Source organism: Oenanthe melanoleuca, chromosome 13 (genome assembly GCF_029582105.1).
Source record: "Oenanthe melanoleuca isolate GR-GAL-2019-014 chromosome 13, OMel1.0, whole genome shotgun sequence".
Taxonomy (NCBI): Eukaryota; Metazoa; Chordata; class Aves; order Passeriformes; family Muscicapidae; genus Oenanthe; species Oenanthe melanoleuca.
The window spans coordinates 11,700,092-11,723,266 of NC_079347.1; positions in this window are offsets into that span (position 1 = coordinate 11,700,092).

Consider the following 23,175-nt stretch of genomic DNA (forward strand, 5'->3'; position numbering starts at 1 on the left):
CTCAGGGATCTCATTCTTGCAGATAGCTCTGCTCCTGCTTTGTGTTTTCAGAGCACAAGTCATCATTTTGTTCCTAAGGGCCTAATTTTGAGTGACAGCTTGATGTGAGATGGGCCTGCCTCTCTTCTTCCCTTCCCATCCCTTTTAGAAACATACAAGGTAAGTTGCTCTGAACCTAATTTTCAGGTATTTAACCCGATTTAACCAAATATGTAATCTGTATGAGTGAGTGGTTGGCCAAGAAGCTCTTCAGAAGTCCTGCAGTGTGGAAGATATCCTGTGGAGTGGCTGAATAACTCACTTTCTCCTCCTTGGTGTCAGCCTTGCCTGCATGGGAGCTTTCTTCTCTTTCTGTGCAGATGTGAGCTGCAGGGCAGACACAGATGTGGGATGTCCTGTAGTAGGGCAGGTACCCAAGGTCCAGCACCTGGGAACCTGGGCCAGGCTGCTCACTGCACAGCAGGAGGCTGGGGTTCAAGTCTGCAGGACTGTCTCTGGTCAGCAGAGGGTTTTCCAAACCTGCTGGGCAGGATGGAGGGGCTGCAGCGCTGTTCTGCCTCCACATCCTGAAATAAATTGGTATTTGATTGAACTTGATAAAATTGTGCCATCAGTAAAAGGGCCACAAGCAAAGTCAGTGCCCAGTGTTGGTCTGTCCTGCTGCACACCTGGGCCATGGCACTGCTGGGACAATCAGGCCAGTCAGACACTGAGGAGTGCAAGGATTTGGCATTGTCTTTCAGCTCTTTCTTCTTGAGTCTTGAAATGTTTTCTCATGTAGGGTTTTCAATTAAATGTAAATAACAACATGGTTCCTATACTCTCAAGCAGTCTTTACTAATTCACACAGGAAAAATATGGAATTTGGTGTTTTGTCCTTGTTGATTAAGAACTGCAATAACAAAGCTCAAAAAACAACCCCCAGTGTCACCACCTGATTTTTCACAGGCTGCTGTTCAGCACTGTATGAAACCATGGCAGGGAGAGTATTTTTACCTCATTTGAGGTTAAACTTACATCAGATTTCATGGAAGATTCCAAGCCAAAGAAAAGAACTCCCACAACCTGGCTATTTAGGGTGATTTATGGTCTCCTGAAAAATCTTTGTAGATCAGCAGTGGCTATGAACATTCTGGAAATGAAAGAACATTGAAATTTTAGTAGAGCCTGAAAAAGAATACTGTAGAATCCTCCTTTCCTCCAGATAAATTCTTTTTGAATTTTCTCTACAACCAAAATGGGCATATGCAATTCATGTCTTTAAGGCAGTTTAAAGTTTCAAATTAATTAATCTTCTATCTCTGTCTTTATTTGAATAGCTAATTTAACAGATCATTGCTATATAAGGCACTATTTTATTGGGGGGAAAAATCTTGATGTTACAGGTAAACACAATTATTTTTTGCACTAGAAAATTTGTCTGCTTCCTGGCTGTTTGCTACTCTGGTACTGCTATTTCCCCATCCACACTGACTTTCTCCTGCTTTTTTCTTACCTAATGCCCTGTCTCCAAGGGTTTTTGCACTTTAAGGATACCTTACAAATTTCTCATTCTAATAGGCCTGAATTGGGAAATGTAACTGCCTGTGAACCACCTGCTCACCAGGGTGAGGCAAAGGATGTTTTTGTAGTTACCACATACTCAAGAAGAATCCAGGAAGGGGAAAGCCAGCAGGGAGGGAATCTTCATCCTGCATCTCTGGCTGCCATGGTGATGGGTTCCAGGGGAGCATCACAGAGGGAGAACACCCCACCCACCCCACTCCATCCCTTTCCTCCTCCCCAGTACAGTCCTGTGGCCAGCCTGGCTTTACTGGGACTATTGCAGACGGCCTGGCTACTTTCTAGAGAAGCATCAGCTGCTTTTAGCCCTGCCAGTGAGGTAATGAGCTGCTGAGACAAGCCCTGATAAACCAGACATCACCTTCCTTTGCCTCCTTCTGCTCTGGTGTAGGAGAGAACATTGATGAACTTCCAACCATATGACCAGCAGCTACAGTGACACATTCAAAAGGATAAATTTTATTAGGAGTGACTTCAATTTAATTTAATTAGGGGTTTTTTTAAGATAATTATTGAAAAGATAGTGATAACATTCCATTTTATTGCAACATAATCACAGAATTACAGAGTGGTTTTGGTTGGAAGGAACCTTAAATTTCATCTTGTTTCAACCCCCTGCCATGGGCAGGGACACCTTCTACTATCCCAAATTGCTCTAAGCCCCATCCAAACAGGTCATGCCAAAGGATGGGGCAGCCACAGCTCTGGGTAACCTGTGCCAGGGCCTCACCACCCTCTGAGTAAAGAACTTCTTCCTAACTTTAACCCTAAATCTCTCCTTTTTTAGTTAAAAACCTTTCCCCCTTGTCCTATCACTATTGGCCTGTGCACAAAGCTGTTCTCCCAGTATCTGTCCTTATAATAATCCATTTCTGGTTTACAAACATAGAAGAAAGCATGAGAATGCCTCAAATGTGCCTTTTAAGGTATTTCTGAATCATGTATTTCCAAACTTTAAAAATAAAGAATTTATGTTATAAATAAAAAGAAAGAGACAGACTGGATGGTATTTCACACTGGAATAGTTATCATGTATTTTTCTCCATTTAAACTGAGAATACATTTTGCTACATTAGAGATGATTTTTTCTTATTACTGCATCAACATGTATGTATTTCAGAGTTTAGCTGGCAGGTGTAATAGAGTGGAGCAAGTTCTCTGACAATACATTGAAAAATGTTCATAAATAGCTGGGTAATGGAGAAATTGTGAATAAGATTCATTTCTGCATAGTATTTGATCTATTTACTGAAATTCCAAAGCTTTAAAGCACAGGAATGATTTTGAATGGACTATTACTATTCATCCCATATATTATCTTGTTTGCTGCCTGCAGTAAAAAGTAGTTTATTATAATGTGATTTCTCAGCTGCAGCAGTCTGATATACTGGCAGCTAATGAAGTGTTCAGGCACCCAAAACCCCACCATCATTGAAATTCATTACCACAAAGATTCTGCCAGAACTAATTGCTGTCAAGGCTGCTTAGGCACGTCTTAGTTTCATTTCAGAGAATGACAGAGCTAATGTTCAGCAGGAACAAACCCCTCCAGCCTGCAGCACAGCTCTGGAGGTTCCTCCAGTGAGTTAACACCCTGGCAGGGCCAAGAATAGTCTGGGGATTTGGATGTGCTTTTCTGCCTTGAAATTGAAATATGGAATTTGTGTGCAGAGAAAATGATGACTGAATATAGGAGGGACTTAGGGAAAAAGTGGGGAGATCTCTGCTGCCCCCAGTGCATCCTGAATCACTGGGCTTTGGGCAGGGCATGGGCTTTGGGACAGAGAACAACTCAAAGACTTGGAATTTGGAGATGAGTGGTCAGGGTGAGCACCAGCCCACAGCTCTGTGGGGTTCCAGGCCCTGCTGCACCCCTGGGTGCTGAGCTCCCACCCTGGCCAAAGCACAGACCTTCCTGTGCCCCCAAGTTTACACCCACAGGCTGACATCCACACACACCCTGCAAAGGCTCTTTGCAAAATGAGTGCATCTTTGAAAATTCTTTATGGAAAAGGCAATAGAATTATTGAATCATTAAGATTGGAAAAGACCTTCAAGATCATAAAGTCCAACCTTTGACTGAATAGCCACAAAACCATACTGTGAGTGCCACGTTTACTTATTTTTTTAACACTTCCAGGGAGGATGGCTCCTCCATTTCACTGCGCAGCCTCTTTCAATGTTTAACCTCTCTTTCATGAACAAATTTTTGTTATATCCAATGTGAACATCCTCTGGTGCAACTTGAGGCCATTTCCCTTTGTCTTATCTCTAGCTCCTTGGCAGAAAAGGCCAACCCTCACCTTGCCACAATCTCCCTTCAGGTATCTGTAGAGAGCAATAAATGCAATTTTCAGGAAAGGAAGAGAGGAAGTTTTGAGCTCAGCAGAAATTCCTGAACCCTGGGACTGCCTGAACAGATTTGTTGAACAACTCCATTTGCATGCTATTTGCACATTCCTGTTTCAAAAGTCAGCCTGTGTGGATTGCTCCTGATACGCCTTGCCAAAATACTTGGGAGGGATCCAAGGGAATGATCTTGGCTGTTGCAGGTGGGCTGTGGACCCCTGAGAGGTGCTGGAGGTGTCAGGGAGCTCACTAATTGCAGCTCATTACAGCATGGAGGGGAAGGATGTCCCCAGCAGTGAGTTTGGGGGCTTTGACAGGACACCTTTCCAAACACCTCCTGACACAGCCATGGGAGTTCTCTGTCTCAGCCTCCTGCTCTTCCATTTTGCTGCTGAGATCAGTGGAGTAAAGCTGCTCTTTTGTGGAGCCTTTCAGTGTTTTCTGCAATGATTTCCCTGTGACTTCAGACCTCTGTGACGTGGCCAATTTGTTTCAACAAGGACAATTTTTATTGTCTCCGTGAAAAGTCTGGATGTGCTCGTGTGTTGTACTTGCTACATACACATTTTCAAGCATTAGTCATGCCATAACATCTGCTTTTTATTGGTAATTACACTATCCCCATTTTAATAAGAGGTAATTCTTAAATTTCTCATAAAATATACTTGACTCCAGGGAAAGAAGGTGAAAGGTTTTGCAAGTCTCTCACAGCCACAGACCAAAATGAGTAAAAATAATCCTTCCTGAGCAGAACTTGTCAAGCCACTCACGACAGCACAACCAGGGATGCCTGTGTGACTCACCATCCCTCTTTCTTCTAATTGTTCATGCTCTGCAGAACAAACCTGCAAATTCTGTGCACCACAGCCCTGCTGGGGGCTGTTAATATGCTCAAAAATGAGGACCTGGTCCTAAGCTGGCACATATTTGGACACCTCTTGGGTGTAACTGGACTGAAATTAGCATGAAGGGGGTTCTGCAAGATCAGGTCTGAACTGCAGAACAGTAAAAGTTTGTGGGTTGTTTCCAAGTGTTTTAGACACTTTGTAAATAAGTGTCCAGATTAATGGCTTGTTTATTTATATTTATGGTAGACTTGGTCTAATAGTGTGCCTGAAAAATGAGTAACATCTGAAGTAGAAGAGCAATATCCAGAGAAAGAATCACAAAAAGGAATATTTTGGGGCTCCATTAAAAGCTTCCAGTTTCTCATTTCTCACTGTTTCCCTGTAGGCAAGTGCTGCTGTGCTGCTTTGGCCTGTGAGAGCTGGGCTCTGCAATTCCACAGCCTGTTTCCAGGGATTTTCCTAGCAATTCTGGACAAGGAAGGCAGTGACAAATGACACTTTTGCAAGGCCATCCCTAAATCTTTGAAAAGCAGGGAGCTTTTTCAGTGGCTTCTGCCATTCAGTGAATGCCAGCAGCCCAGCCCATATGGAGCATTGTGTGCTGAGCTCATTGTCAATGCAAATACACACAACCAGTTTTGATTAACAACAAAATGAAGAATTGACTCAATCTGCTTTTTCTTTGTTTGATATGCTTCAAGCCTCTCATTATCATCAGGGCTTCTTTCAGTGCAGGAAATCAGAATTTCCATAAAATAATGCTGAAAGGCACAGGGTGAAGTCAAAGAACGTTTATGTTCCTAACGAATGGAAGGATAAACATGCAAAACAAATCTGGGGACACCCAACAAAATATTTGGGGGCATGTTATGGCATGTGGATTGTTTAAATTATTCCATATATATTAAGCAGCTACATACACAAATGGTAAAAGGACAAAGCAGGGGGTTTGAGAGAGGCCTTTTCCCTTTGCATTGTAACTCACAGCTATCCAGAGTGTGATTATTGTTCAACAGCCAAGGAGAGTTTGCATGGTAGAGTGCCCAAATTACAATATTTCCATTTGGGGGTTGGATTAGATGACCTTTAAAGGTCCCTTCCAACCCAAACTATTCTATGATTCTGTGATTTATGGGAACAAGGACCTCCTTCCAATCCAAGCAAGGTCCCATGGCAGCATTTGTAGCCTTGGGGTCACTGAGGTGGGATCAAAAAGACTTTGTGTAACCTCAGGGCTGTGTTTGGAAATGCTGGTGCTGGAGGGATGTGCTGGCCACTGAGCACAACCAGCACACAGGTGGTCCAGCCCCATTTCCTATCCTCAGGATGGAAAATCCTTGTGCCAAGGGAAACTGGCAAGTGGCAATTACATTCCTCTCTCTTTCAGCATCCAGATGGATCAGGCCAGAGTCCCTTCATTTTTTTTATGAGGTTTAATAATAACTAGGGCTGGCAGGGCTCCTTGCAAATCTGGGTGTTCGGTATTTCCAGTGCAGGACTTGGCTACCCCATGTATGACACTGCAGGGCAATTTTTCTGGGAAGAGGGAAATCAATATCTGTTAAATGAAGAAGCAAAAAAAAAAAAAAAAAAAAAAAAAAAAAAAAAAAAAAAAAAAAAAGAGTCTTAAAAATCTATTAAAAGCCTAAAAGTAAAACATAGGAGGGAGATTAATCATCCAAATGTCTTTTGGCAAAGTTGGTGATTCCTATGTGCTGTCTCAACAGCAAATGTTCCCAGTGTAATGTTTGTTTCATCACCTGGAACACTCCAGTTGAACCATTTTGTTAAACAACACAAAATACCCCTTTCCTCTGGTTTGATGACTCAAACAACAGCTCCCAACTTCTTGTGCTGTGTACTCAGAAAAGTCAGAGAGAGTGGGATAATCCTAGAGACAGGAGAATATTCCCCACAGGAATACTCCCCACCATATAGGAGCTGGGGATATGGTGTTGGGGAACCCAAAAGGTGGATTCTGGGGTGAGTTTGGGAAAACTTGGACTGAAAAAAAAAAAAATTAAAATATATTTTCTTTTGGTTGGTGCATCTCATTGAAATATTGCTTTATCTGTGTAGGACAACCCCAAATACTGAAAAGTTACAGCTGGCAACATCTGGGAAAAAGAAGAAGCCGAAAGCAGAAAGCAGAGAGGGAGGATGTGTCAGAGATTGACACCATTAGGTTTTCTTAAAGCAAATCTATCTCTACCTTCACAGTGGTAGGTGGAAGTGGAAAGAAAACTCATTGTCTGTTTAAAAAACAGGTCATCTAAGAAATGTCACAGAAACCTTGAGTAGACATGAGCAAACAGCCCTGGGGGAGCCATTTGTCTTTGCTGTCAAGAGGAAAATTGATCTCTGTCTCCAGGGGACACAGAGGCTGGGTTTGATGGATGCTTGAAGCAGAAGGCAGATGGGTTCATCATTCCTGTCCACCAGGAAAACTGGTTCTTCCCCTGGAGAAAAGTGACTGCATCAAGTGTACAGCTGTGGGGAGGAGAGAGGCAGTGAGATGAATGGTGGAAAGTCCCTAAAATCGTGTTTGGCATTGACAGCAATAACCCCAGTGACGAGCTGGGGGTGGTTGTGCTGTTGGCACGGTGGTGGGCAGGGGGTGGGTGGCTCCATCAGCACTGCTCTGCCAGTGCCCATGCTGGCTGTTTCAGGGGATTGCTGCCAGCACTGAAGGGTTTGAGTGACCCATCCAGTTCATGTGCTCAGCTCCACACCATGGCACTAACCAAACTGCCCAGAGGGGAGATTTGCTTCCACATTCTGACCCTACTGACAAACCTTACACAGATACACCTGGGTACAGCACCTTCCTGTTGGGGGGACATTGCTGTGATGGGTGATGCTCTGCAACTCTGCAGCCCCCAGACAACACTGGGGGAGACCCAGCCCTGAGAAGGAAGAGAAAATGAAATTTCTTTTTTAGTCAATGTGCAAGAAAATATTACCTCTTGTATATCCTTTGAGCTCTTCTACATCAATTATCTTCTCATCCTCCTAACATACACATATGCAGGGAAGGTAACTGCTGATTAATAGCCTGGAGCCATTTTAGTTGATCCCTGGTCAGCTGTGCTACTCAAAACCAAAATTTGACTTCTATAAGGAGCCTATTTCCATCAGTGAATCTCTATCATGGTGAATCATGCCACTGGTTTTACTAGGTTTTTTTCTGTTTTCTAGTCAGATTTATTTCAGTCATAAAACAGAATCTGGTGATTAATGTTCAACAGATTTCATCTGAGCAATCTGTGCTTTTGGGTTATTAATACAAAGAAATAAGGAAAAAAATACTCTGACAATATTTCAATATTGTTACCTGCCAATGCTGGAAAAAAAAGCTGCAGACAAGCTCCAAGTCTTGAGGTCATCTAAAATAATATTAAAAGTTTTCAACTTTTTAATTAAGTTAGTTTCCTTGGCTACTTTTTCAATTCAGGCATTGAGGATGTACTGAAGTGTTTAAAGGTACTTTTCCAGCAGTTCTCACATAATCATGGACTGCAGGAGGGGGAAGCACCACGGATAATGAGACATCCTACTAAGCCGCACAGCTTGGCAGGCACAGAGTTCTCTAAAGAGACTCAAGGTGTTTATAGACATTTCAACTATGTTAGATCTTAAGGGCTACTCTAAATTCTCAGCATCTGCAGCTGTGGAGAGGAGAGGAGAGGAGAGGAGAGGAGAGGAGAGGAGAGGAGAGGAGAGGAGAGGAGAGGAGAGGAGAGGAGAGGAGAGGAGAGGAGAGGAGAGGAGAGGAGAGGAGAGGAGAGGAGAGGAGAGGAGAGGAGAGGAGAGGAGAGGAGAGGAGAGGAGAGGAGGAAAATAAACCATCATCAAGGGTCAGCCTGCAAACTGCTGAGCTGTGTGCAAACTGCTGTGTCATGTTATTTGTGTGTGTGCACCCACATCTCCCCATGCCAGGGGAAAACCTCTATGGAAAAGGGGAATTTTGTCCCCAGTGAGCCACAGCATCCCCAAACACCAGGCTAGCACATTAAAGAAAGCTGCAGGGAGTGCAGGGAGGATCTCTGGTGCAGCCTGGCAGTGGTGGCAGCCCACACGAGGTGTAAATGAGGCAGAGTGGATCAGCTGGGCAGCACTGGCTGTGTCCTCTCCTTCCCGGCAGTTCAGGGTCACTCTCCTCATGTGATGAGGGCAGGTAGAGCAGGAGCTGAACATCCAGCCTCATTTCAACTGAATGTACTTTGCCTGCAGTCATGCTCCCTTTTGCCCAAAAAGATGTTTTTAAGGAAGGAATCAAGATTTGGAATTTGGATTGACCTGTCATGGTCTTCTTGCTCTAGAAATTTCAGTGTTCACACTTCTACAACCCAAGACTGAATAAATCTGCCATTTGCTCTTCTCTGCTGAACTGTACTGGGCAGCCCAACTAAACTCTTTCAAAAGTATGAAAAAGAGATTAATCCTTTTTAAGTCATGGGTATATCTGGACATATATTAAAAGCAAATGACAAACGTGGGATGGAGCCAAGGCAGAGCATGATCACACCCCAAATGAGATTTGGAAATAAACCATCTAAATGGATGCAGGCTTCCCCTTGATGATGGGCAAGATTGCAGAGGAGCTCTGGGCCTGGAATTTGCTGTGAGGGAGCTGTGGTTGAGTTTCTTATTGCTGCTGTTGTTCTGCAATACCACAATAAATGTTGGTGAATTTGTAAATCATAAAAGCAGGGACCATGGGTGGGTACTTTCATCCAAGGACTAGAACAAACATTTTTGGTGTCAGCCCATGCCAGAGAGATTTTCATTATTATAAATTAAAAACAAGGGGGAAAAAAATTTAAAAAAACTAAACAAGCAACAGCTGTTTGGAATGGGGCCCTGAACCCAAAATCTATAAATGATGTTCAGACACATGCTGAGAGACTGTGACAAGAAAATGTTCAGCACAAGAACTGCAGGGTCATTAATAACTGTTCTGCTCACAGGGCAGTGTTTTTGTCCAGGCACATAAAATCAGTAACTTGCAGTGCTTTCAAGGGGCTTTGGTGACCCAGCCTCTTCCACATCCACCCTGGTAGATGGTCAGAGCCTCCCGTGACAGCTTTGGGAAGTGTCCCTGGTGACTGCAGGGATGTGGAACAGCCTTGCACAGCACATCAGGAAACACTAAAAACAGCTGAATTAGCAAAGTGTCAATAGACATTTCAAGATCTGGGATAGCAAAGCAGAGGTAATAGAGAATAAATATCAAAAGAAAACAGCGACTGCCATTGAAAGCCTTCTAGAAGGAACTGTAGACTCTCCAAGATGAATTATGAGTATTAGTTTGTTTGGAAAGGTATTTGCCCTTTGGACAGCCATATTTTTGTTTTGAGCTTCAGAAGCATAAATTACAGTCATTTAAACCCCAGGCTTACATTTTACTTCAATGACGTAAATGTGTTCCCAACTTTCAAAGGCCAGCTGTCCCTTACAGCAAGAGGTAGCAATTATATAAAATTCTTTTATTGCATGGAGGTATTTTCAGTCCTTTAAGTTTATGTGCCCCAGGTGAAGCAATATAAACAAACTATAGCTGTCACAATTGTGTTAATAATGGAAACTGCATTTGGGAAGTTTTAGGGATAAAACCTATAACTTTATACTGCTGAGGTGTCAAACCTTTCCAATGTAAAACAGAAGTGCAGCTGTGTAAGGCACCAGGAAAGGTTTCTGCAAAGCAAACCTTCACAGATCCTTCAGGTTTTTAAAGGTGGTGGCTTCCAAGCCACAGTCATTAATCAGAATTGCTGCAAAAAAATACATCTAAGTGTCTCTGGATTTTAGGTAAACTTCAGATACACAAAGTTAAATCCACCCCTAATCCAATCTCACCAAAATCCATATTTTACAGATGTGCTGGGCTGATGGCAGCAATGAAATGCTGAGGCACAGCCTGAGCATGGACACATCAGACAAACCAGTCTGGCTCTTGGTTTAGGGAATTGCTCCTTCAGCCTCAGTGCTGGACTTTTCTATTGGGGATTTCTAATCCCTTAATTTAAACTTCAAAACCAGACCAGACAAAGCAATAGATTGCAACAGTGCAGGTATTTGGGTTTGGGGTGTTTATTCCATAGAGAAATGCTACAGCCTTAGGAGAACTGTTGGAAGGTTCAGAGCCAACAGAAAACACACCAAAAAGTGCTGGTGTGCCTATGGATGGCTCTAATTGCTGCTCTGAGTCCCCTGAGAGCAGAGCACAGTGCAGCCCCCAAAGGCACTTGGTGTTCCCAGCTGTGCACACACCTGGGGCTCAGCTGGTTCTGAGCTCCAGCTCTTTGGCTTTGTACAGCAGTGACGTCCTGAGCCACAGGGAAGGCAACAATTCTGCTCTGCAACAATTTTTAGAACCAGTTTTCATTCTGCAGCCAGAAATACTGAATTCCTTGCACAGAATGGTTTGGGTAGAAAGGGACCCTAAAAATCATGTTGTTCCAACCTCCCCACCATGGGCAGGGACACCTCCCATGGCCCAGGTTGCTCAGAGCCCCATCCAGCCTGCCCTGGAACACTTGCAGGGATGGGCAGCCCCATCCTGGTGCCTCACCACTCTCACATGGAAGAAATTCTTCCTAATATCCAATCTAATCCTACCTGTGGTCTGTTTTAAGCCATTCCCCCTGTTCTCTCACTCCAGGCTCTTGTCCAAAGTCCCTCTCCAGCACTCTTGGAGCCCTTTAGGCACTGGAAGGGGCTCTCAGGTCTCCCTGGAACCTTCTCTTCTCCAGGCTGAGCACCCCCAGTTCTCCCAGCCTGGCTCCAGAGCAGAGAAGATCCAGCCCCAAACCATTCCTATCTACAGAGATGAGTTCACCCTCACCCATGGCAAAGTCAGGACATTTACTATCAGTCAGCCTTCCAGCAAGGCAAGGCAAGGTTTGGGGGCAGAGAGGGAAGGTTTGGATGCAGTTCACGTCTCTTGCTTGGTGAACTGACAACGAGGAGAATTGAACTTCAAAGACTTCCATTACACAGTCAATGACATTTAGGAAGAAAAGGAAAATTACTGCTTTTTTAGCAGATTTAAAAATGCCATCCATGTCCGTGGGTATAATTTTCCACTGAGGAAAAAGAATTTCAGAAGCAACATATGGACCATGCAGTAGTTACTATAGCAACCAGCCTCCTAAAAATCCCTATATATGTATACAGAAATCAAATGCATGTAATAATTGTGGCCATAAGTAATTTATGAGTTCCATCTTCCTAACTTTTTTAATCTATTAAAAGTCTAATTCATGCTTCAAATATCTGCTTACTCTGCTGCCTCTTGAACCTCCACACATTTTGCAACTGAAAGTCAAAATCATCACAACTGACAGTCACTGACAACAGAGTGAAATCTAATTTAGCTAATTCAAAATATATGCTATAAGCATAAAAGAATGGCTTTAGGACCAGAATGATTTAAGCTCTGGGAATACAGCTGAGATGACATTTAAATTCAGAAAATGTTAGCTGTTAAAAACAAACATGAAGGGGTTTGAATGTCAGAATAGTATTTCAAAAACAGGGTGTTTAACTGGGGAGAGGGGATTTGGGGTGTTTCAGCTCTCCCCTCCCTCAGTGATCCCTGTGCCATGGATTGTGCTCTCCCCAGAGGCCTGGTGCTCCCAGCACAGTGAGCTCATGGACTTCCCCTCCTGCTAAATTTTGGAATCTCTGGGGGGGTCTTAACAGATTCCATGGCTTGGCATGGCACTCTCCCATATTTCTCTGTACTCTGGCATTAGGAACCAGAGAGTCTGCTGGATGCTCTGGAAACTTAACAAAGGTGGATTTCCTAGATGGGAATCTGAGAATACAAAACCTCATTGTTGAGAGTAGCTGGAGTCAGTGCCAAGAGAAGATCTCCTGACTGTGGGACAGGAGACATCAGGTGCATTGACATTTTCTTCCAGATCCTGCTTCCAAAGATGCTGTGAGGAAATATTTCACCCTTGCTCCTGGGACATCAACAAGTCTTTTTGTCTGGCCAAAGTGGGGAAGAATTAAGCTTAATTAAATGTAAATTTTACAGAGTGATATCACAGTTTATGAGCTGACAGTCCTGAATGTTGAGGTCAGTCCCAGCACCCAGAAGCTCCAAGTGAGGTTCAGGTCCCATTTTGTTCTGTCTTCAGCCAGGGAACAATCAATTAAGTGTACAATAAATGAACAGACTCTTTTTCAGTGTTCAGGCTGTCAGTGAGCTTAGACACATGCTCTAACTCAGCACTATTAAGCTTAGCCTGTTAAAAGCATTTTTCCATCACACCTGACTCTGTTTCCTGCAGGTGGGAGCCACCTCTGTCTGTGCTGTGCCACAGCCTGCACTGCTGTTTGTGAGATGCTGCAGCCCTTGTGCACACAAGGCTCCTGCTTCCTTCCCACAGCTAGCACTTGGGACTGGCAGGTGGGTACCTGTTTGTCACTGGTGCTGCTGTTGGGCTAGGATGTGGTGAAAGAATACAGCAACACACAACTTCCTTCAGAGGCAGAAGAAAAGCCATTTGTTAAAGAATCCACCACACTTTTATAGACTAGATCACAGAACCAGGATAGAATCAAGCTGACTGGTCCAAGGAAGGTGACACCCTGGTAAACATGCTTTTACCAAAATATCACATGGCTCATGAACTCTGCAGCTGCTAATCTCTGCTATTAATTATTTCCCTTCTGTTTCCCTCTGAGTAGCTTGAGACAGACTCAAGCTTCTTTTTCCCTAGCTCTCAGTATCCACACACTGGGACTTCCCACAGCCCCTCCTTGCCCTGCCTGCTGAGGACCTGGTGCCAAAGGAGGTGAAATGCAGCCTTGGGCAGTGTGGTGCAGGTTGCCCCACTTCCATCCTTCCATCCTTCCATCCTTCCATCCTTCCATCCTTCCATTATTCCATCCTTCCATTCTTCCATCCGTCTATCCTTCCATCTTTCCATCCTTCCATCTGCTTGTTCTTTCACCCTTTCAAAGCAAGTCAAGCAGCTTGGGAAGAACAAGTCCTGTAAATATCCCTTCTGAGGGAATGTATTGCTAATGCTCTTAAGTGGGCATTTATCCTGCACTGAAAACTGACAGAAAGTTAATAAAATCACATTTCTAAGCCCCTTGAGGACTTGTTCCTCATGAGAGTTATTTCTATCACAAGCTTTAGCTCTCTCCCCCTGGCTAATATGTGGCAAAGTCGCTCAGGAAAAGACCAAGATATTATTATTGTTACATGGGCAAAGATGCATTTGTTCCCCCTGAGTGGAAGTCAGCACTGTTAGAGAGCCAGAAGAAGACCTTGGCTGAACTCAAATCCTTTCTTTAGCCTGGATATAAAATTAACTTTTGCTCAAATGTCATTTCCCTCCAGTTACAGAGACACTTTGATTCTGTCTTGATCCACCATAACATAAAAGTCATCTTTGGGTCTTTTATTTATTTTTCCATTTTTTGCAATGTCCCATGGGTCTGTGACACTTCCCTTTTTCCTGCATTGAGGACTAGTGTTTTTTTTAGTTTTGCTTCAGTTTGTTCTTCTGTTTAGGCAAGAAAGGAGGTGCTCCTAAGCCAGGAGTCTTCAAAGTCCACGTCACACCTGGACTGAATCACCCTGGACCTCCTCTGCTGGGGAGGGGAGTTCCACGTGTTAATCCAGTGGGACATGCTGAAATTACAGCTGCTGCCCGGCAGGTAAATGGGAAAGGATCCCCAAACCTGAGGGTCATGGGAAGATATTCCACCTTGCTGCTTTGCTTGGTGGCCTCTCTGGGAGCTGTGGTGCCACCCAGCTGGCTGCCAGCCTGACAGGGGCCACCCTCCCCAGCCACATGGTAGGAGAAAGCATTGTCCCAGGGGTGGAAACAGCTTGTTCCAACAGTTTTTCTAGCTCAGTCATAAACAGATGGCTTCTAGGAAACCTGGAGCCATGTTTGCTGGCTAAGGGAAGGCCACGCTTGTCACTCTTGGGGGATTGCAGTTCCACCCACATCCCATGGAGAATGTGTGGGATTATGGATGATACAAAGTTGGGTAATCATTCCTTTGAAATGGCCCTTCTTTGATTCTGGACATAGAATATTCTTTCTGATGGCTGTACACATAAGAATTCTTCTTAATACTTTCCCCATAAAAATTCACTTTACAGAGGGAACTCCACATTTAGGACTCTGAGGGACACCAATCCTGAACAGGGTAGAAACTCAGCAGCATTTTAAATCTGGCAGCAATAACAAAGAGCCAGCCACAAGAAGGGTACAATGAGAAGTAAAGACAAAAATGTGTCTGCACATCCCCATGTTTATTGTGAGAGAGAAACAATTTAGAGACACCAAGATGCAGAATGTGCGCAGGTCCCTCTGACACAGAGCACACAGAATGAAACAAAGGGGACTTTATTGCCAGAAAAAATTATTGTACACACAGAGAGGCTGGGTTTTTAAACTCAAGCACCTGAAGAGGAGACCACTGAGATCATGAGATCTGCAGGTAGCATGCCAAATGTGAGCTTGGAGTATCTTCATTGTTGTCAGTCCTGCATTTCCCATTCTTTCCTGGTGAAGGGGAACATGCCAAGGCTGGTGCTGAGATCTGTGGGTTGTGTGAAACCTGCTGCCTCCTCCTGACCTGCTGGGCAGAGTCTGTCCATCCTCAGGGCACAGCAGCCTGTGTGTCCAGACTTGCTGGCAGTGTCAGTCCTGGCACTCACAGGCTGCTCCTGTCTCTGCCCAAGGCAGCACAGCAACCTGTGTCATCACTCCTGGCTGCTGTTCAGGGAAGATCTCTAGGAAAGGACTAACATTCCTCTGAAATGAGACTTGTACACACAGCTCAGGTGCCTCCTGGAGCAAAGGTACCTATGCACATGATAAAGGTGAGGAGGTGGCACAGCTCACCTGGCAAAGAACAGGCATCATTCCCACAATCTGCCCTGCTGTCCTTGCCAGGCCAACATCACAGTGCCCCAGATCCACAGATTTACCCCCCAGGCTTGAACACAGGCTGTGCATGGGACAAATCTTCCTGACCTTTCCAAGCTCTCCCCAGGCTAGAGATGCCAGGCTTGAAAAAAAGTCATTTACCAAATGATTTCCTAATGTTTGTGTCTGCAGGGGAAATTTCTCATGCTTTTAATTTATTGCAGAAGAAAAGTGGAAATAGGGAAGGCTTTATGATTTTTAAGCGTTCTAACATTTATTTTGGTGTTTCAGTTTTTATTACAATTATGCTTGTGACAAAGGAAATTTCTCAAGACCAAGAGCTAATGTTTGCTTTCAGCCACGAATGCATTTTCAATTAATGGCAGAATATGCTAAAACTATTCTTTTGCTGCCTCAGTAGGGAAGAAAAGCCTCTGGCACATGAGTGTGCAACACTGCCAGTCCCATTACTTGTGAACACTGCTCAAACACACCTTCCTCTTATCATCCCTTTGCCCTTGACTGGCTCATAATTGTCCTGTGTGGAATTCCTCTTGAGCTGGACTTCTCTCTGGAGACTTCTTGGTGAGCACTGTGCAAAAGACACCTAGTTCTCTTCAGGCTGGTGTGTGAGAGGAAATCTGTTGTTTTCACTCTGTTCTCATCAGAAATGCTGAAGATGCATCTCTTGAAACACTTATTTTCCTTTCCTGCACCCACAGCTGTAAGTGCCACATTCCCTGTTGGAGCAATAAGAGTGGTTCCAGTGGTGTGCAAACTGGTGTCTTCACAGAATCACAGAGCAGTTTGGGTTGGAAGGGACCTTAAAGATTGAAACACCTGCCCTGGGCAGGGATGACACCCACTAGATCAGATTGCCCAGAGCTGCATCCAGCCTGGCCCATCCAAGCCATCAGCTGGTCTGGATCTCATTTCAAGGCTCTGTGTTCTTCCATGAGACATCTGAATCTCAAATAAAATGTTTAATATAGTCACTTAGCTCCTGATCCCTGGATTTCCTACCTCAGCATGGTAAATAGCTTACATCCACTTCTGGCATTATATGATATTTATTATAGCTGTGGAAGTCACGCCAGCCAGTGAATTAGATCACATTGTGACATTTCCTTGACCTCTGCTTTTGTTTGCAAAGCAAACAAATTCATTGTTTAGGCACTGTTCTTCTTCCTTTTTGTGTTTCAAGTAGAAAACCTTGCAGGAATTTCAATACCAACAGAGGAAAGGTGCTTCTCTGTGTTCTCAAGCTTTGCTGGTATAATGCTTCCCCAGCCAACACCTGTTAGTTAAATCCTTATGTTTTCCATCCCAAGCACAGCTTCCTGATGCTGAGATGTGCAGCTGGGTTGTGCTGCCTTCTGTGGTGGCCAAGGGCAGGCAGCCCCAGTGCCTGGTGCAGGAGGGATGCTCAGAGGTGCTTTGATCCAGCAGCCCTGCCCGCCCCCTCCATCTGGGGATCAGACCTGGCCACACAACAGACACTGCACAGAGGGAACCCAGGAGCAAACAGCTTCCTTGTGCTGCTCCAGGATCACCTAAAATATTCTGACCCCTAATATTATAAGCTGTGATTTTATTAAATACAGCAAACATATGTGGTGCTCTCAGGGGTCAGGATGCAGGCACCACACCTTGAGTGAGTCAGGCAGAGCTCAGTGTCTGTACCTGGTGCATGAACTCACAGGAGCAGGATGTGCCCTGTGATCTGATCCTCTCTGGTGCTCCAAGGCCATCTGCTGCAATCCATGTCCACACTGGACTTGCAGAGGGTTTACCCAGGTGTGTGGATTGGGGTAGATGGTAGGAGGCAGTACCACTGAAAGCCTTGCATGAGTCCCATCATATAGATAAAGAACATAGGGACTAAAAGAGGGATTCAAACAGGCTGAGGGTGGAATAGCCAGGATAAGGAAAATCAGGATGGGGAAATGTATTTCATCCTGGCAGTAAGACAAATGGATTAATGTAAAAATGTAAGGAAGGCTGCAGTGGGGCACTGAGTGTTTAAGTACCCTGGGAGCCTGTGGTCACCTGCAGCCTGAGGACCACAGACCTGACTGCAGGAACAAGGTGAGTGTGTGCCCCCAGTTTGCTTTCCCAGGTTATAGGCAGGATTTTATAATTGGCAGCATGGTGTGTCCAGATTTAGTTCCTGTGTCTGGTTGCAGAGGGATGAGCTGTGGGGCTCAGGAACAGCAGCATTAGTCACCTCCATACCAAGGCCCTTGGAGCTGTTTGCTGTTTGTCAAATGTTGCAATGAGTGTTTGGTTTCTATTGGTGACATAAATCAATCTCACTGCCTTGGCACTACTTCTCCAGAACAAAGAATTCCCAGAAAAAGGGAACCCCACTGCTGGGCTGTATAATATGAATGTGTGATCCTGTTGGCCAAATGGTATTTCCAATACTGATTTTTTTTTTTCTGCAACCAGGATACAAGCAGGATTCTAATGAAAACAACACATGGAAGACCTCAGGATAAGCCCCAGCGTCTGCTGAAGAGTACATATCTCTGGTCTGAGTCCTAAAGCAAACACAGATGTATCTAAAATAATCATCAAAGGAAAACAAATGTGAGGAAAGAAGGAAAGTCTGTATGTGCCTGCAGATTAATGGCTATCTTGTCCAGGCTGTGGGGTTGAAGTCCAGGCTTTGCAGATGAAGAAGCAACAAAGCAGCAATGGGAATGGGAGTGTGTCCAGAGAAGGGCAGTGGGAAGGGGCTGGAGCACAAGTGGGATGAGGAGCAGCTGAGGGAACTGGGGGGGCTCAGCCTGGAGAAAGGAGGCTCAGGATGGACCTTTCCTCTCTACAACTCCCTGACAGGAGCCTGTAGCCAAGTGGGGATGGGGCTCTTCTCCCGTGTAATGAGAGATAGGACAAGATAAAATGGACTCCAGTTGTGCCAGGGGACATTTAGATTGGATATTAGGGAAAAATTTCTTCGTGGAAAGAGTGGTCAAGCATTAGAATGCACTGACCAGGGAAGTGGTGGAATCACTGTCCATGGAAGTGTTCAAAAACTATGTAAGTGTGGCACCTGGGGACATGGTTTATTGGTGGCCCTGGCAGTGCTGGGTTAATGGCTGGACTAGATGATCTTTGAGAGCTTTTCCAACCTTTATGATTCTGTGATTCTGAATGTATGAGTGGCCAGGGAGACAGTGTTGGGTGTTGCTTTTCCAGCTGAGATTCAGAGAGGAGCTGCTGTTCCCTATGGCTGGGCAGAGCTTCTCCCCATCCCTGTTTTGTTGGCTGATGAACCAGAGGGAATTGCCTGAACCTTCAAAAGTCCAGCCCCAGAGCCCTGCTGCATCTTGGTGCATTGAACAGCTCCTAGCAGAGGTGAATTGTGAGCACCACAGATAAAATGAGAAAAAAACCAAAGCCTCCATTCCCCAAACCCGAGCTCTCTGCCCAGAGGTGTTCAAGGAGCAAGCTGCTTGTCCTGCTGAGGCAGCCCTGGCATGAGGTCTCCACTAATGCCATTAAAATATTTTGTCAGACTTTTAAGCAAAATTTCTTCAGGGCAAATTTCTTTCAGGTTAGATCACACAAGTGACAGACATTTTTTTCTCAGCTATAAAACTGAATATTTCCCGTAGTTTTTGGAACAGGCAAATTTTACAGTGATCACAGGTGATAGAATACAAATATCCAGAAGCATGTCCAGGCAGGCTGATTTAAAAATCATATTTTAGGAGGTAATGTGCTCAATGGAGAAACCAATGACTGAGCAGGAGAGTACTTGATGAAAGTTTAAAAACATCCTTAACATGGCAGAAACCTTGCAGCCCAGCCCCACACTGCTCAGTTACTGGGGGAGCAGTCACACCTTCCTACACTACCCCTGCCTGCTCCAGCAGCATCCCCCCAGATTGCTAATGGGATTCATTACATCCTTGGGGTCTGATTCCTGCACTTGTTTTCAGAGGGAAGAGCTAAAGAACTCCAAGCAGTGGGAAGTAATTCTTTTGGGAAGTGGGGCTTGGGCTTTTGTTCTGCCTGGAAATATCTCTGGCAATGTATGAAGTACATTTCCATTTACAATGGCCACTCAGTACATTCCTATGGGATTTCATCTTGCCTTATGATATTTGCCAGTTTGCTCTGTGGAAAACTGTATTTTTGGGCACATTGCAGCAATACCCAAGAATTCAGAACATGGATTTCAACATCCCCCAGTTGGAAGAATCCTGGAGTGACAGCAGAGCTGTTTTCCAGTTTACACAGTAAGCAGCACTGCTATCCTCCAGGCAACACCTCCCTGCATCCAGCCTGGTTCTGACTCAGTGTGCAGAGCAGACTTTCACGAATTATGATTTTTCTGAGTGCATTTTCAATTTTTTCCTCCTTCCCATGAAACCCAAAATAAAATAAAAGGACCCAAAAGAAAAGAAAAATGCAAATAATTTTACTATGAATCCCTGAGGCACCAAGCTTTGGAGACATACCTGTGAAGGAATGAAGAAACCATCCAAGGATCAGGAGACAATGCCATGAAATTCAGTATTTCTTGGGAACAAGTCTGAAAAAAACAAAGAGCTGAGCACTGGGTTTAGCAGATTAGGATTTATCAGGGTGCAGTCACCTGGTGCAGATCCTGGTGTGGATATGCCAGCAGGACCAGGGCTCTGTGGGTTTGGGAGGGAGGTGCAGGTGGGCAGCATCCTCTGTGTTACCAACACCCCAGATAGTGACAAAAAATCACCTTTTTCAAATCTCTCAGAAGAGACATTTGTTCCTCTGCAATCTAAATTTATGAGAGTCAGGCATTCAAATCCTGAGGATTTTCTAATGCAGTGTATGTGTGTACATTCTGAATATCTGAAATGACTAAATATTAAGATCAGGAAAGTGGATTGAATAGAGATATCCTAGCCTCATCAAAATCCCTCCTGTTCCTCTTCTACCCATGGGATTTAGCACCATATAGCTGCTCTTTTCTTAAAAAAAAAAAAAAAAAAAAAAAAAAATCTGTTCCCATATTTAGGTTCCTCTCTTCCTGTGAATCATACTCAGATGATTTTTGAGGACCTTTCGTTCTCTCTCTGCCTTCCATGCTAATCCAAATCTCCTCTCCTAATTAAAGTTTTACTCTACAAGAGTCTTTAACATTCAGTTCTAAGTGGCAAAATCAAATCCAGCTACTCTTGATAAGGAAAGCTCATTCCTGGTTGATTGACAAATTTAATTAAATACCAATATTTTCCTTTAATTGCTAGATTATTACCAAGACAACAGCTTCAGGGATTATTAGGGATGCAAAGGGAAATGGTACCTGAAAGCTGAGCTGCACAACTATTTCAGGTTTGGTAATTCCCTTTCCCAGAAGGGACTTTATGTGTTTAATGTTAGCTGGAGGAGCAGGGCTTGGGCAGGGTCTGAGTTCTGATCACAGGTGACCTTTCTGTGCTTACCTGTGTTTGGAAAAGACCTCAAAGGTCACCAAGTCCAGCTGTTCCCCCCATTCTGAAAAATGTCCCATCCACATTCCTGGGGCTTCTCCATATTTCAGTGCCCTGCACTGCTGCAGCACAGTGTTCATTTCTGGAGAAAGTGGAAAAACCTGGTTATGGGTCTATTGCACCCTGTGTGTGCCAATAACCATTATCTTCCCAAAACCAGTGAATGTCCAGAGAAAACAGGGTGACTGTCACAGACCAGGGATTCTCTAATTAATTCCAACTTCATTTGCCATGAATCACTGCTTATTTCAGTTACAGTCTGCAACTGAAACATGTACATATGTGAAGGTTTATTTTCAAGGATTTATTCTTGCCACTGCTTTTAATAAATTACTGGTTAATGTAGGCAACTACAACTTTTTTTTTTTTTTTTTTTTTTTTTTTTTTGGTAGTAACATTTACTTTGGTAAATTGTAATTACAGAAAATAACCTAACCATAATAAGAGAGGCTAATAGGTTTTTTCTTTCAACAAACAACTAAGCCCTTCCCCTAATGTATCAATTTTATTTGTGGGATATGAGTCAGACATTGTTTTTTTATGAACAATAGAGGAGCAGAACTGATTGACATGAAAGGTATCATGGCAATGATCTTGAACGCCTCGAGAGCCAACTCAGATAAACTTCCCTAGCAAGACTTCCACTGTCCTCCATAAACCAGATAATCTGTGCTCAGATAGAAAAGCTACTAAATAACTCTTTCAAAGAGTAATTTCATCCCAAGGCTCCTTATCTTGGCAGAGATGTTGTCGTGATGCCAAATTACTCATCACAGCCTATTAAGATGTCAAACCTGGAAGTTCTCTTTAATTTGTTTATGCATCTTAGGAAACTGTTTATGGTTTCCCATCTGTTAAAGAAACACTGTTTAATATGTATTAACAGGGCTGTAATTTTCATATGGTCTGTGCTATGCCTTTGATGACAGGGATGAATGAGATACACTGAGGGGATTCTGATCACTGATCAGAGGGATGGAGGGCCCTTGATGCCTTTCCCAGGCTGCTTTCTGACCAGTCAATTACAACATCAAGCCACAAGTTCACTAGAGCAGGACCATTACTGATCAGTAAAAGCAAAAAATCTTGGCTGTCTGCCTGGTTCAACCCAATAAGGACTGGCAGAGAAAATGTCCAAAAATACCATTCCCTTAAAGATACCTTTGAGATCTACTTCATTTATTGCACACTTATTTGAAGGACAACTTAACCAGATATTTTTAGTTATGATTCTCACTAAGCACCTCCACCAAATTTGCATCAACATTAGTATGTAACTGTGATTAGGTAATGGTTTAATTTTCCTTGATTTTCACAAATTATCTCAATGCTGGCAAACAATTCAGACACTCTAATATTGCAAAACCAAGTGAAAACTTGGTGGAAACTCCTGCTGAAATGCTAACATGGCCCCAGTCTGTGGGCAGTTCCTCCATGTTAATATTGCCCACACTCAGTCCATGCTTTGCCAAGCAAACACCACGGGTCAGAAGTGCTCATGAGAGTATGAAGTCACAATAGCATAAGATAAAATCAAAATCATTGCCCATCAACATTTTCTACCAAGGGGAACCTTGACATGTGCAGTGCAATGTGAGGGATCCCAGCTATAACACTCCCATTAAACTGAACAAAGACATGAGACTGGTTCTCCATGTACATCACAGGCTTTATGTTGGTCCAGAGGCTCAAAATTCAGCTTTCAATTTAAGTGATGCATTTTGTGATTTATGTTCCCCATCCCATATTTCCATTCATGTGCCACTGTTCTTCTCTTTCATGCACACTCCAGGTTGAGCTGTTGAGTATTTTGGAGTATGAGCATATGTGACGTGCTAATGGGAGTGATCTCCATACAACCAAGCTGCTCTTCCTTTCCTCAACAGATTTGATTACTCCTTCTCCAGCATTTAAAACTTCCTTTTCATTGCCAAGAAGAGATTGGCTTCAGCATCTAATTAGTTCAATTGTTTCATTTCTAACATCCTGTTATTTTATGTGTGGTGATTTATTGATGTT